Below are 13,369 nucleotides of genomic sequence, written 5' to 3' on the forward strand. Positions count from 1 at the left end.
CGAGTTTAATGGGGCTTACTCCCAGGAAAGTGGGTACACCGGTCTCCTGCAGCCTAAAGGTGGCAAGCCAGAGGCAGTAACTTCTGACAATACCTCGCTTGCCTTTTTGTTTCTTATGGCGCCACTTGGAGTTGCGCCTTAAGTACACACTTTACTCGGAACTAAGCCCCGTTTAAGTCAATGGCCCTTGCTCTCTGGGGTAAACATGCAGCGGCGCGGGCTGGAAATTGGTCAAAGCGGGAAGGAAACCAGGGGAAAGTGACTCGGCTTTGCAAAATTAAGAGCCTCTCCTGACGTTTGGCGTCGTCAGCGTCCTCACGGGGAGCTCCGCTGCACAAACTAACCGGCAGCACTGCCGGCTACCTGGGGAGGGGGCTCTGCAGGGCTGCTGCGACAGCCTATGCCTCCACGCCGCGCCGAGAGAGGGGCACTATTTTTGCGCCTCCGCCCCACGGCCTGCGCCCTTGGCGGGGGCCAACATGGCTGACCCCTAAGTACGCCTCTGCCTCCTTCACACGACCTATTGCACGGTGCTTTGTTCCCTCTACACACCCGGATTTGCAAGCCGAGCAACAGCAAATAGCCAAAGTATTATCAATAAATGTATTTCAAATAGGGGAAAAAAAGTTTTTAAACAGTTTAATCAGACTACAGCCACAGGAGTAGGATGGGCCCTGTGAAAATTTAAAAAACAAAAACCCTACAAAAGATGAAACAAAATTAAAAAAATCCTTCCAGCACCTTAAAGACCAACTAAGTTTTTATTTTGGTATGAGCTTTCGTGTGCATGCACACTTCTTCAGTGTACAAAAGACGGTCTCTCCCATGCTGCCTCTTGTTTGCATGGGGGTTCCTGCTCTTCAGACCCATTGCCTTTCATAAACTCCGTTTACCCATGTGCACAAGTGTTCATGCCTGGGCCTGACACAGTCCTTTCCCGCAGAACAAGGAGGGTCATCCCTCCCTCTCTCCTGAAGTTGCCAACCTCCCCAACCCTCCCCAGAGTTCCTTCAATTTTTTATAGCACTGTACAACAGGTAGAGATTCAGCAGGTGCAGTTCCCCCCTCCCCCAGATTGCAGGGAGAACTTCTCCTGGTTTGATATCACAGCGGAGCATTGATGGACTTATATTCTCTCCCCTCCCACCTGTTTGAAAGCACCCCCTTTCCTAATAAACTTTTTTTTGTTCCAGCTGAGGGCCACTTGTCCTCATAAGCAACCTTCTGGGGGACGCATGGCAGTGATGGGCAGGGCCAGGGGCCCTCACCTTTGTACCACAGGGGTGCTGCAAACCCCAGAGGTTTCTACGCACATGTGGACATCTATACTCCAGCCAGGTAAGCAAGAGTTCAGGGACTCATTCCAGCCAGGTAAAAGCATCTAAGAAAGGTGCAGAGCCTGGCCTGTGAAGGGCATGGCCTGGGGAGAATTTTGAGGGCCACATAGAGAGGTCTGGAGGGCCGCATATGAAAGAGCCTCATCCTTGCTCTGCATACAGACCCAAACACCCTTTATACACATGGCTTCATGGACACATGCAGCCCACCAGAGTTCTACCATAGTTACAGGTAGGTAGCCATGTTGGTCTGCCGTAATCGAAACAAAATAAAAAAATTCCTTCCAGTAGCACCTTAGAGACCAACTAAGTTTGTTATTGGTATGAGCTTTCATGTGCATGCACACTTAAGTATCTGAAGAAGTGTGCATGCACAGAAAAGCTCATACCAATAACAAACTTAGTTGGTCTCTAAGGTGCTACTGGAAGGATTTTTAAAATTTTGTTTAGCCCACCAGACAATATATCATCTCACACGCACACATAACACATTGACAGGGCCCTTCTGTCCTATTGCAGCATTGCTTGATTTCCTTTGCGTGGTCTGGCAAAGTTAAGCACTTTTTAATAAAATAAAATAAAATAAATGCCCCTTTGTTTTCAGATGGAGTGAAAAGAGTCAAGCAGGCAGCTTCCCCCAAATAATCCTGGGAAATGTAGTTCCCTCACAGGGCTACAATTTTCAGCACCCCATAACAAACTTCAGCTTCCAGGATTCTTTTGAGGAAAAACATGCTTTACATGCACCTGCCCACAGAACAGCCCACCCTTCTGCCTGTCATTTCCTGTCATCTTCCTGTTCAAGAGGGGCTAAGCCCAGGGCAGTAATTGATAACAGGCAACCTCCTCAATGAGACGGCAGTTTGGCCTTTCAGTTACTTAATATATATGATATACTTCATGGCACTCCAACATACCCCAGCCCCACTACCAGTTTGAGACTGAGGTCACATCCACACCAATAAGCAAATTGTTTGGGAGATGTCCTCAGAGGCAAGACAAGAATAAGAGAATTTTTCACAACTTGGCAGCCCTGCCACCCCAGCCACAAAACCAGCAGCAGACATATCAGATCTGGGTTATTGATGGCTATTTATTTACACACACACACACACACACACACACACACACACACACACACTTACAGTTTGCTTTCCTACCCAGTCCAGCCACACCAAGAAAAGAGGAGATCTGTCCTCTGCTCATCTCATTACAAGCTGACTCTGTTGCTTTTCTCTCAATGCAGGAAAAGGGATAGAGTGAGCTCGTAAAGGGGAAAAAAAGTCTGTATGTATTCAGACACACTGAAATCAATGCACACTAGGTCCATGAACTTAGTGAACACAGGTCCATTTGTTTCAACTTATTTTATTCTGTTCAGCAGGATTAACATACAATTTAATCACCAACACCTCTAAGTGGTTTACATCAGGCTTCCCAAAACTTCGGCTCTCCAGATGTTTTGGACTACAGTTCCCATCTTCCCCGACCACTGGTCCTGTTAGCTAGTGATCATGGGATTTGTAGGCCAAAACATCTGGAGGGCCGCAGTTTGGGGATGCCTGGTTTACATCATTTCAGTTGGCCTTCTCTTAGTTTTATACAACTCTATATATCTGTGTTTTACTTCTTTTGCTTCTTAAAATCATTTAAGAAATATATATATTTAAATGGAGATGAGACCTGGCTCAGTGGTACAGCGTGCAGAAGGTCCCAGGTTTAATCCTTCACTCTTTGAAACCCTGCCAGTCAGTGTAGACATTACTGAGCTAAGAAGACCAATGGTCTGACTTAGTATTTCTGTATTCCTGGTATGTGAAACACCTACCAGCCCAATTTTGGGAAGGTATGTAAAGATTTTTTTAAAAATTTCATTTTATAATGTATATAAAACAGAGAGAACAGTTACAACAGATGAAAATTGTTATTATTTTTGAAAAACACTAAACAATAAGCACGTTGAATGGGTTAAAAGAACAGAATCCAATTTGATTTCAGCAGATGAGACTAGACTTGCAAACCTACCTATGAGTAAGCCCCACTAAACCCAGCAGGGATTACGTCTGTTTTAGGCCTTCCCCCAATTTTGGAAATTAGTTGCTGGCGGACCACCAGCCTGGCTCGAGGTACAGAGAGATGTAGATTGCTCCCTCCAACACACACACACACACACACGCACACACACACACACACACACACACACACACACACACACACACAGAGCAAAAGAAATAACTATGTTTTATCTCCCTGTAGCACAAGAGGACTCCTTTTATGGTAGACCAAGAATTTTCAAAAAGTATGTAACTTTATTTTTTTTCCTTTTTGTAAATAACTTTGGTGCACAAATGTATATGAATTATTTATTGGTGAACCCAGAGGGCGTATTTGTGTAAGTGAGTCTCGTAAGTCTGTATATCTGTAGGATTCTCTTTTCCGGACTTTGTAATGAGGAAGAAGAAAAGGAGGATTCTTGCTTTAGAAGAGATCAGGGGGAGGGGAAAGCTTCCTCTCTTGCTTTCGCTCTCTTTCCCTTTCCCTCTCCCTCTCTCTCTTTTTTTAAATGTGGAAATAAACTTCTTTACAAACAGATTGAGTCATTTCCTAGCCTTCTTCACCCACCCCACTTCGCTACAGATACATCAAAACATGCTGGAAAGCAATGAGAGAGAAGAGGCAAGAGGAAATCCCTAAAATTCTCGCTGGAGGGGAAAATAATTCTGGTTACGTGATTAAGGAATTGGTTTAATGTCTCTACCCTGCTTTTCAGCCCAGAAGGATGCTTCTGGTGGCTTAAGAGCTGGATCTGGCCAATGACCCATCTAGTCCAGCATCCTGTTCTCACAGTGGCTAACTAGATGCCTGTGGGAAACCTGATAGCAGGACCCAAAGCACAAGAGCCTTCTCAGCTCGTGTGGTTCCCAGCAACTGGTATTCAGAAGCCTTGCTGACTCTTGGTTAGTAGCCCTTTATAGCCCTCTCCCTCATGACTTTGCCTACAGTAATCTTCTTTTAAAGCCATCTAGGTTGGTGGCCACCACTGCTTCCAGCAGGAGAAAGTTTCATTGTGCTGAACTATGTGCTGCGTTGTATCTGTTCTTAGCCTATCAACATTTTACATCTGTGTAAAATAAAAGTAAACAAAAGCAGCTCAGGTAAGCCTTCCAATATGTTGCTGGTTTCCATCATACATGACCCATACACTTGTAGGCAAGGATGCAGGAGAAATTTGATCCTGGTTTTTATTTACAGGTGGAACTTAACTAATTCGCTGTTTCTGAAATGCCATCTTAGACGGCTTTAGAAGAGGATTAGACAAATTCACGGAGGAGAAGCCTATCGATGGGCTACTAGCCATGTGGCTATGCTCTGTTCCCAAAGAAAATCCAAACAAACTGAAAGCATGGAGGTTGCAGTCAAACCATTTGGTAAAAGGTAGCAGTGCTTAGCCTTTGATGGTGGTTATCCTGGGGTTATGTAGATTTAGTACCAGGGTGTGCATGCTATCCAGCAGCAGTTGGTGCGCTTTGGGAGTAGGAGCACAGAAGGCAAGGAGTAGGCAGAGCCAGAGCCAGGTCTACAAGGGGCACCTCTGAGGTGAAGGAAGAAGAAGCGGACAGGCAGGACTACTCCTTGGACTGGATATAAGTAAGGAAGGTAAGGGCGGGCTGGAGAAGGATGGAGAAGAAAACTTGGGCTCTGCCTGTTGGCCACCCTGCCTTCCGCATGATCATTCTGAATAGGCACCAGCCACTATGCCTGGCTCTTCACATCTGAACATGTGCCTCCCTACAGAAAGCAGCCTAGGCCAGACCAGTGACTCATGCAGAACTGCGAAAGAGGTTCTCCTCTGTGGGTGGTGCTTGGTGCTTGGTGCTCATGCTACAAGGGACAATACTAAGGAGGAGGAAGCTGGCAGCCAGAGCCACCGCCACCCCTGGAATGATTGCAAGTAAGAAGCAGGCGGGGAGTGGGGAGCGGCTGAGAACGGGCTGACAGTTAGTAGGGCACTTGCCCCAGTGGACCAGCCGCTACTGGTGGGGCTTATTTTTGGTTGTTTCTCTGCCCTCTGTACCTTCTGAAAGCAGAGTCGGAGAGCTGGAGAGGGTCAGGGATGCGGGGACTTTGCCAGCGACAGTGAATTATTAACGCTCATCTTGCAAACAGATAATGGCCTTAAATGATCGCTTTGGTGAAAAAACAAAAAAGAGTGCCTTCCACCCTCCAGCAATAATGAAAAGGGGAAAGGGGAGGAACAAGAGAAGGAAAGGACTTAAGTTGCTCATCTGCCTTTGGCCTGCATCTCCCCCAGCAGCTGGTCACCGGGACAAGCCTGGGAGCTGCTCTCTGTCTTGGGAAGCTGACAGATGGGTTGCGAGGCTTAGCTCTTTACATAGAACCAGGCCTCTGCCAGACCAACGTCACCCCCCTCCTTGCACACACACACACACACACACACACACACACAAAAACACACAAAAACACACACACAGAGATCTCCTCCCCAACCTGAAGGCCAGACTGCAAAAAATATATGCATGCAGGTCAGACACTCAAGCAGAGGGACACAAATAGTGATAAATGAAAGAGCTATGCAGAGATCCTCAGCAGGGAGGAGAGAAGGAGGGCCCTAGGGTTGAAAATGGACAGGCATAGAAATGATCTAAGGAGCTGCAGAAAATATTTGCTTCTCTAGGGATGGGAGAATTTGCCAATTTGCCAATCTCTTTCCATTTCTCGTCTTACTGTCCACTGTCCATTTTTTTTAAAGTTCTCAGAAAAACTTTCTCAGTCTTTAGCATGACTATCCACTTGTTAGGGTTTCAGTCTTGTTTTTAATGTATCAGTTGTTTTAGTTTAACTGTTCTTAGATCTTAACTGATCTAAATCTCCTGGAGGCAGTGGTTTAGAAGGCAGTGAATAATCTGTGATGTTGATGATAATATTCATCAGCATTTTAGTGTGAATTTCTCCTAATAGACTCATCTTTGTAGGCAGTTTTGCCTAATATACACATTTATTTGCAAGCCATATCCCCCAGTGTGATATTTGTGTATGCCATTTTCATTATTATATGCATTTTTATGCACACTTTGCCCCAGTACATGCATTTCTGTACCTGCAAGCTGGAGAATTGTGATGCAAAATGTGAACGCTATGATGATACCACTTTAAACAGTCATGACTGCCCCAAATAATTCTGAGATCTGTAGTTTCATAAAGGTGCTGAGAGTTGTTAAAAGAGACCCCTGCATTTCCCTCACAGAGCTATGATTCCCAGAGTGTTTTAGCAGTCAATTTGTCCTCATGGGGAATTCTGGAAATTGTAGCTTTGAGAGGGGAAATGGGGGGGGGGTTTGTTCCTGAGAACTCTCAGCACCCTTAACAAACTACAACTCCCATAATTTTTGGGGGGAAGACTTGACTACTTTAAGTGGTATCATAGTGCTTTACATGTATGGCGTGAATCTGGCCTCTGTCTTCACTCTTACTCAGGGCTGGGAAGTCTGCAGCCCTTCAGGTATTGCATGACTCCACAGGAGACAGTTATAGCCACCACCTATGATGTCTTTAAAAGAGGATTGGACAAATTCATGGAGATAAAGACTCTCAGTTGACTAATAGGCAGACCCAGATGAAAGCAACTCGAGGTGCCGGACTAGGAGATCTTGAGAGGCCCAAACTGAATAGCATCTGATCATGAGAAACAAAACCTTGTTCTCTTCTTTATCAACTCAAAAGTAGAACATTGCTGAAATTTTAGTACTGATTAAAAGATTGTTTATAAATTTATGGAACTAATGAAGACATCCACACAGAACCTTCATAGGGGAATCATAGCTAAGTTACAACATTACACTAAAGAACAGTTTCTTTCAAGGTCTTTTACAGTGGAACCTCGGTTTATGAACACCTCGGTTTATGAATTTTCGGTTTATGAACGCCGCGGACCCATCTGGAACGGATTAATTCATTTTCCATTACTTTCAATGGGAAATTTCGCTTCAGTTTATGAACGCTTCAGTTTATGAACAGACTTCTGGAACCAATTACACCCATGCTTCAGTTTATGAACGCTTCAGTTTAAGTACTCTGCGGACCCATCTGGAACGGATTAATCCACTTTCCATTACTTTCAATGGGAAAGTTCGCTTCAGTTTATGAACGCTTCAGTTTAAGCTGTCTGGAACAGATTAATCCACTTTCCATTACTTTCAATGGGAAAGTTCGCTTCAGTTTATGAACGCTTCAGTTTATGAACAGACTTCCGGAACCAATTGTGTTCATAAACCGAGGTACCACTGTAGATGCAAACTTAATCAATTATATCATTAAGATCAGTGTTACGGCTTATCATTTTATATGCAGAGAATGCTTAGATCACACAACCAATCTTGGGACATTGTTGAGCATAGATCATTCTGTATCCTTTTCAGTCTATAAAATGATGTTTCTCCAGTACAGTTTGTAACCATTAAATACAGGAACAATCTGAAAATTGTTTCCACATTTGGAAAAGCTGTCTGAATTTTTCCTGGAATATTACTTGGTACATATCTTGGTGGGTGAAATTTTCTTTTTCAGGGTGAGCTGGTTTGACATACAGGTGGAAGCGCAAGAGTTCATTGACTAGACTAAGGTCAACATCCTTTGGATACTTTGCACCAAAATCACAATGCCACTGTGAATATATTCCTTGGTTGCTTGAAGGTTCACCGCACAAGAAAAATTGTCAGCTCCTATACACCGTTGCCCTTTAGGTTGGCTTTAAGAGTGTCCCTGACAGGTATAAATGAATTTACCCTTAACTCTTTGAGAAAGTTTATTTAAGGCTTCAGGTGCTGTCCCATCACCCCCCCACCCCCCCGGTATCTTCTTTTGACAGCTTTGTACTCTACCTCTGGTAGATTAAATTTTTCTTGCTGTTCAGTTTCATCAAACTTAGCCTGGGTGTTCGATACGAACTATAATAGTGAGCTGTAAATATTTACATATGTGCACAATAAAATTTGCAAACTTGGGAGTGCCTTGCTAACTTTATGAAATTGGTCTAGCAAAACTGTCCAAAGGTGGAGCATAAACATGAATTCAAAATCTTCCATTTTCTGCAGAAGATTTGCTGCGTCGTTGTCTAGTATCTCCTTTTTCGGTTTCATCGCAGTAAATATGACAGAGGAATTCAACAATGTAAGTATAACTTTCACTAATAGCTGCAGTAGTTTTGGCTTGAGCCTCTCCTATTGTGTCGGATAAATGTTTAGGAACTTTTGACCCGAAAGCAAGAATTATTTTAGCACTGCCCATCTTTCTGAAGTAGGTGAGGAAAAAAATAAAGTTAATCTATTGGGGGGGGGGGAGAGAATCACTGCAACTAGGCATGAGTAAACTGCAGTTCAGCCAATGAGATTTAGGGTATGTCCAATGCATGGAATAATCTTTGCAAACTTGTTCCTTTCCAGCATTTTTGGTTGAATGCTGTTATAGTTTTCAGCCATATTTGCTGCAATGTCATATGACTGTCCCTCTACATTTGCTGGAATCTATTTCAAGTTCAGGATCAGCTCAGCCATACTTTCACTGGTGTGATCTTTCAGTTCTAAAAGACTCAGAAAGCATTGAGCTGGTAATCCATCGTGGGGAGAAACATATCTGACAAGTGACAATGACGGTAAGCTGATAAACATGGGAAACATCAGGGGTTGAATTGACTGATAAACTAAAATAACCTGCCTATTTGAAGTCGCTCGGTATTGCTTCTTGAACTGTATTAGCCATCATCACCAGGATAACCTCGTCGCATATGGCTCTGGATAAGTAAGGGTGACCAAAGCCTTTACCTCCATACCGATTTATGTGAGCACACAGGAAGGGATCGAATCTGGCAATTAATTCAAGCAATTTCAGAAAGTTACCATTATTTGGTGAACTGAATTCCCGAATTTCATCATTACATCATTTCCCCTAAATGCCAAGCCACGGTCTGCCAAAAGAGAAATCAGTGCAATGACTCACTGAAGTACGTGCCTCCAGTAATCCTGTTCTGCTTTGATTTGCTCTTTGAGTTTTGATGTGAGCATCTGACCATGCTTTCTTATTAAGCATGTTAGCAGAGTTACTATGATTTTTAGAGTTTCTGTGGGTTCGAACAATATAAGTGTGATGTCAAGAATGCTTTGATGGTGTTTCCTGCTTGGCAGGGGGTTGGACTGGATGGCCCTTGTGGTCTCTTCCAACTCTATGTTTCTATGATACTAATAATCAAAGTCATTAGAAGCTAAAACTGTAGTTCAGGTAGTTAGGTTAGAGAAAAGTTTGCACACAAAACAGTAGCCATTCCTGAGGGTAGGTTTTTTCATTTACTTTTGGTGGAATAGAATCAATCCAGAATGATATTTCCTCGTTATTCAACATGGTCCATAAACCTACGTCATTATTGTCTCTGAAATAACTAGTTGGTAATTTTGTGTCTGCGGTGCTGGGGTTTTTTCGCTGAGATCATTTGCTTTGTTTTCCAATTCTTTAAGATTGCATTGAGCTTGAACTGCTTCCTTTGGTGTAACTATCTCATGGCATGTTCCTTCTGCACCTTCAGTGGCGGACCATGGGGTCTCAAATTTCAGAGGTGCCCTATGCAACACCAAGATTTGGTGCTCCTCACCTCTCTCGCTCCATTCTACACCATAATTGCAGCATCCCTTGCAGTGCTCTCAAGACGTGGCATCCAGTGCGACCAAACCAGTTACCTAAATCTGCCCCTGGTACCTTGTGTTAGTCTTTGTAGGTCCAGTCACTTCATTGCCACTTTCCTTAGAATTTTCTGTACTTGTGGCTGTAGTCACTGAAAACAGTTCTCAAAGTTCTTGGGAGGCTGTGCTCTGTATGTAAACTGCTTCTTCTGCCCTCAGACTGCTTAGTGCCGTCTACTCGATTTTCTTCAGTTTGTAAACACGAATGTTCTGTATCTGAGGGATTATGTAGGGCTGTTTCTCCCGGCTGTACAAAGCCATATGAAGTGATTGGCTTTAAATGGAGTATTTCCTTCTGCTTTTTTTTTTTTGTCGCTTTCATTTACTAGCACCACTTTCATATTGCTTGCTCGTTATTTTCACAAAAAAGGTGAAAAATAAATATTGCTATTCACAGCGATATAAAAGGATCCTCACTTGTTCTTAAAACACACACACTGTAATGATAAGACAGTGATCTGAACACTTGCATTGCTTCATAGTGGACGATATTATTTGATTCTGAGTAGCTTTAAAGCCTCCACGAATTTACTAAACAATAAGTATTCACTTGTCACAGACTCAAGTGTCACATGTTTAATGTTACTAAAGAACTGGGCCTAGATTGTTAAATCTGCCTTTTTTTTTAAGAATTGGGGGGAGGGGGGAGGCCCTCCTAGATAATGAGGCCCTGGGATGCAGACTCCTCAGTCTGTATGTAAATGTAGCCACGACTATTTTTTCTAGAAAAAAAGGTGCCGGAACCCACCTAAGAACAGACCCTCCAAGTTTCCCTATTTTCCAGGGGTGTGTCCCTGATTTTGAGAAGCTGGCCAGGTTTTCTGATTTGATCCAGGAATGTCCCGCTTTCCCTTAGGACGTCCCTATTTTCATGGGAGAAATGTTGGAGGGTATGGAGTTATCTGGCCGCCGAGCCGTCTGAAGGCAATCCTGTATAGGGAAGTTTTTTTTAATAAAAAAAAAGTTTCATGTTTCATTATGTTTTTATATATGTTGGAAGCTGCCCAGAGTGGCTGGGGCAACCCAGTAATATGTGTGGGGTATATATAGTAGGATAATCATTATGAAAGGGGACATCGGAGAAATGTTGGAGGGTATGCCTGAGAGGTGCTGGAACTGAGTTCCTGTGAGTTCCCCCTGAAAAAAGCCCTGAATGTAGTACTGCTACTAGCCATGGTGGCTGCACCCCTGTGGGAACATCCTTTGGAAAACCAGTTGCTGGAAACTGCAGGAAGGGAGAGTTTCCCACTGAAGCATTTGTTTGGTCATGGTGAGAACAAGACGCTGGACCCTTTGGCCTGATCCAGCACTTTCTGGAGGTTAATGGTTGAAACTTGTTAATGGTTGAAAGTAATACCTCAGCTCCACCACTGTCCCTTTTTGTCATAGCCATTGACATCAGAAGAGGCTAAACTGTGGCCCCCTGGATGTCGCTATGTGACAACTCCCATAACCCCTGACAGGTGGAGGTGCTGTTTCGTCAGTCTGCCTCAGGGACTAGGGTCTGACCTGCTGTGGAAAGGGTTGTACTCCCCCTTGAGCCATCAGCTTTGTAGATTAGGGGTGCTCCTTGATACTGGCAGCTGTGGTTGCAAGGAGTACATTTACACCAGGGCATTTTAGTGTACCAATGATTATGTCTCTTGTGTCAGTCTGATTTAGCACTAGTTATCCATGCCCTCACTGCATTGCTGTTCGGATTACTGCAAACTGAGTTATGTGGAGCTATCCTAGACGACTGTCTGGTCTGTGCAGCGCTTCAAATGATGCAAAATGTAATGGCCAAGCAGTTGTTCCCCAGGCTCAGGAGTAGATGTTTAAAGCCCTAAGCGGCTTAGTTCCTCTGGGGCTGCATGCCTCATTATGAACCTGCCCACTTGTTAAGAGCTGCAGGAGAGACCCTTATGAAGATATGACTGCCAGCAGAGGCCCACTTGACAGGCATGTGGGGGAGAGCTTTTTCCTCCATCACCCCGAGATGAAGGAATGCAATCACACCCACCCACGTCTCTGTTGTTAGGAAAGGTATCAAGGCACAGTTAAAACAAAAACAAAAAACCAAGCAGTTTTCTATAGACTTGAGATTTTAATGTTCCCACCGCCCCCCTACAGAAAGCACAGATTTTGGCTAACATTCCCAATGTAACATGGTCATGGTCTAATTTTAATCAATTGTTTTTCTTTCTGTTAAAACCATGTATAGCCATTCAAGCAGACCGAGAGTTGACTGCTTTTGAACAACTTATGGTCAATGTCCCTGCTACAGAGAACAATCAGAGAAAATTCTTTGTTGACATTTATTAAAGACTGGAAACTTCTTATGGACTTTTTGCGTGAAAGAGAAAATGAACTTGTAATATCTGGATTTGAAGATTGAGAAAATGTTGGCTTATAGAAAATAGAATAGTTGGATGTCAATTTGAGTGAATACTTTGAACTAGTTGCTATATTTAGCTGACAAGAGAATCAGAAGTCTCCCCCCCCTTTTTAAATTTTCTTTTCTTTTTATTTCTTGTGTTTCTTTTTTCCTTCTCCCTTCTCTTTGCTTCTGTTTTTTTAAATTAGATTTTTAAAATATTTCTTTTATTCTGGTATATAATAAAAACATGTTTTGTAATGGGTATAAACTTTTGTACATCTTTTGATGAGTATCAATTAAAACAAAATGTGTGGAGAAAAAATTGTTCCTGCTACATCAGTGGGTGAAGTACCAACCATATACAAAATATTAATTGAGGTAGAATTTGGCCATCTTATGGCCACAAAAATTCCTGGGAAATGGACCTTGAAGCAATAATCTCTAATGGAAAATGGAAAACGCTTTGAGGTTTTTTTTGGGGGGGGGGGAGAGGACATTTTAAAACAGTTTCGGTCCAATTAATGGAATTCTCTTTGAAATGCATACATACTGTAGGTGATATATTTTCTGCTTGCGAATAGCCCACAAGGTACCAGGGGCAACATCAACCTGTTGGAAGGGAGGTGGGAAGACTGGATCTTACATGTATTTGGATGGTTTTGCAAATCTGTTTACCCATTTTGGGTTTTGATATTTAAAAAATTGAAAAGCGGACCTACAACCTTACCCTCTAACTTGCTTTACTTGAAACAAAGGACATATCTACTCCACCAATTGTTCATGAAGAACTTTTAATGTTCCTCCTCACAGTGGAAAACATGGAAATAGCCATGCTCTTGGGCCTGAAAACTGAAGTGTGGTACTGTACTCCATAGCATGGACAATAGCCCTGGCTGAAAAGCAGATGTGCCAGATTTGTGCTACCA

Source organism: Zootoca vivipara, chromosome Z2 (assembly GCF_965207765.1).
Source record: "Zootoca vivipara chromosome Z2, rZooViv2.hap1.1, whole genome shotgun sequence".
NCBI classification, from domain to species: Eukaryota; Metazoa; Chordata; class Lepidosauria; order Squamata; family Lacertidae; genus Zootoca; species Zootoca vivipara.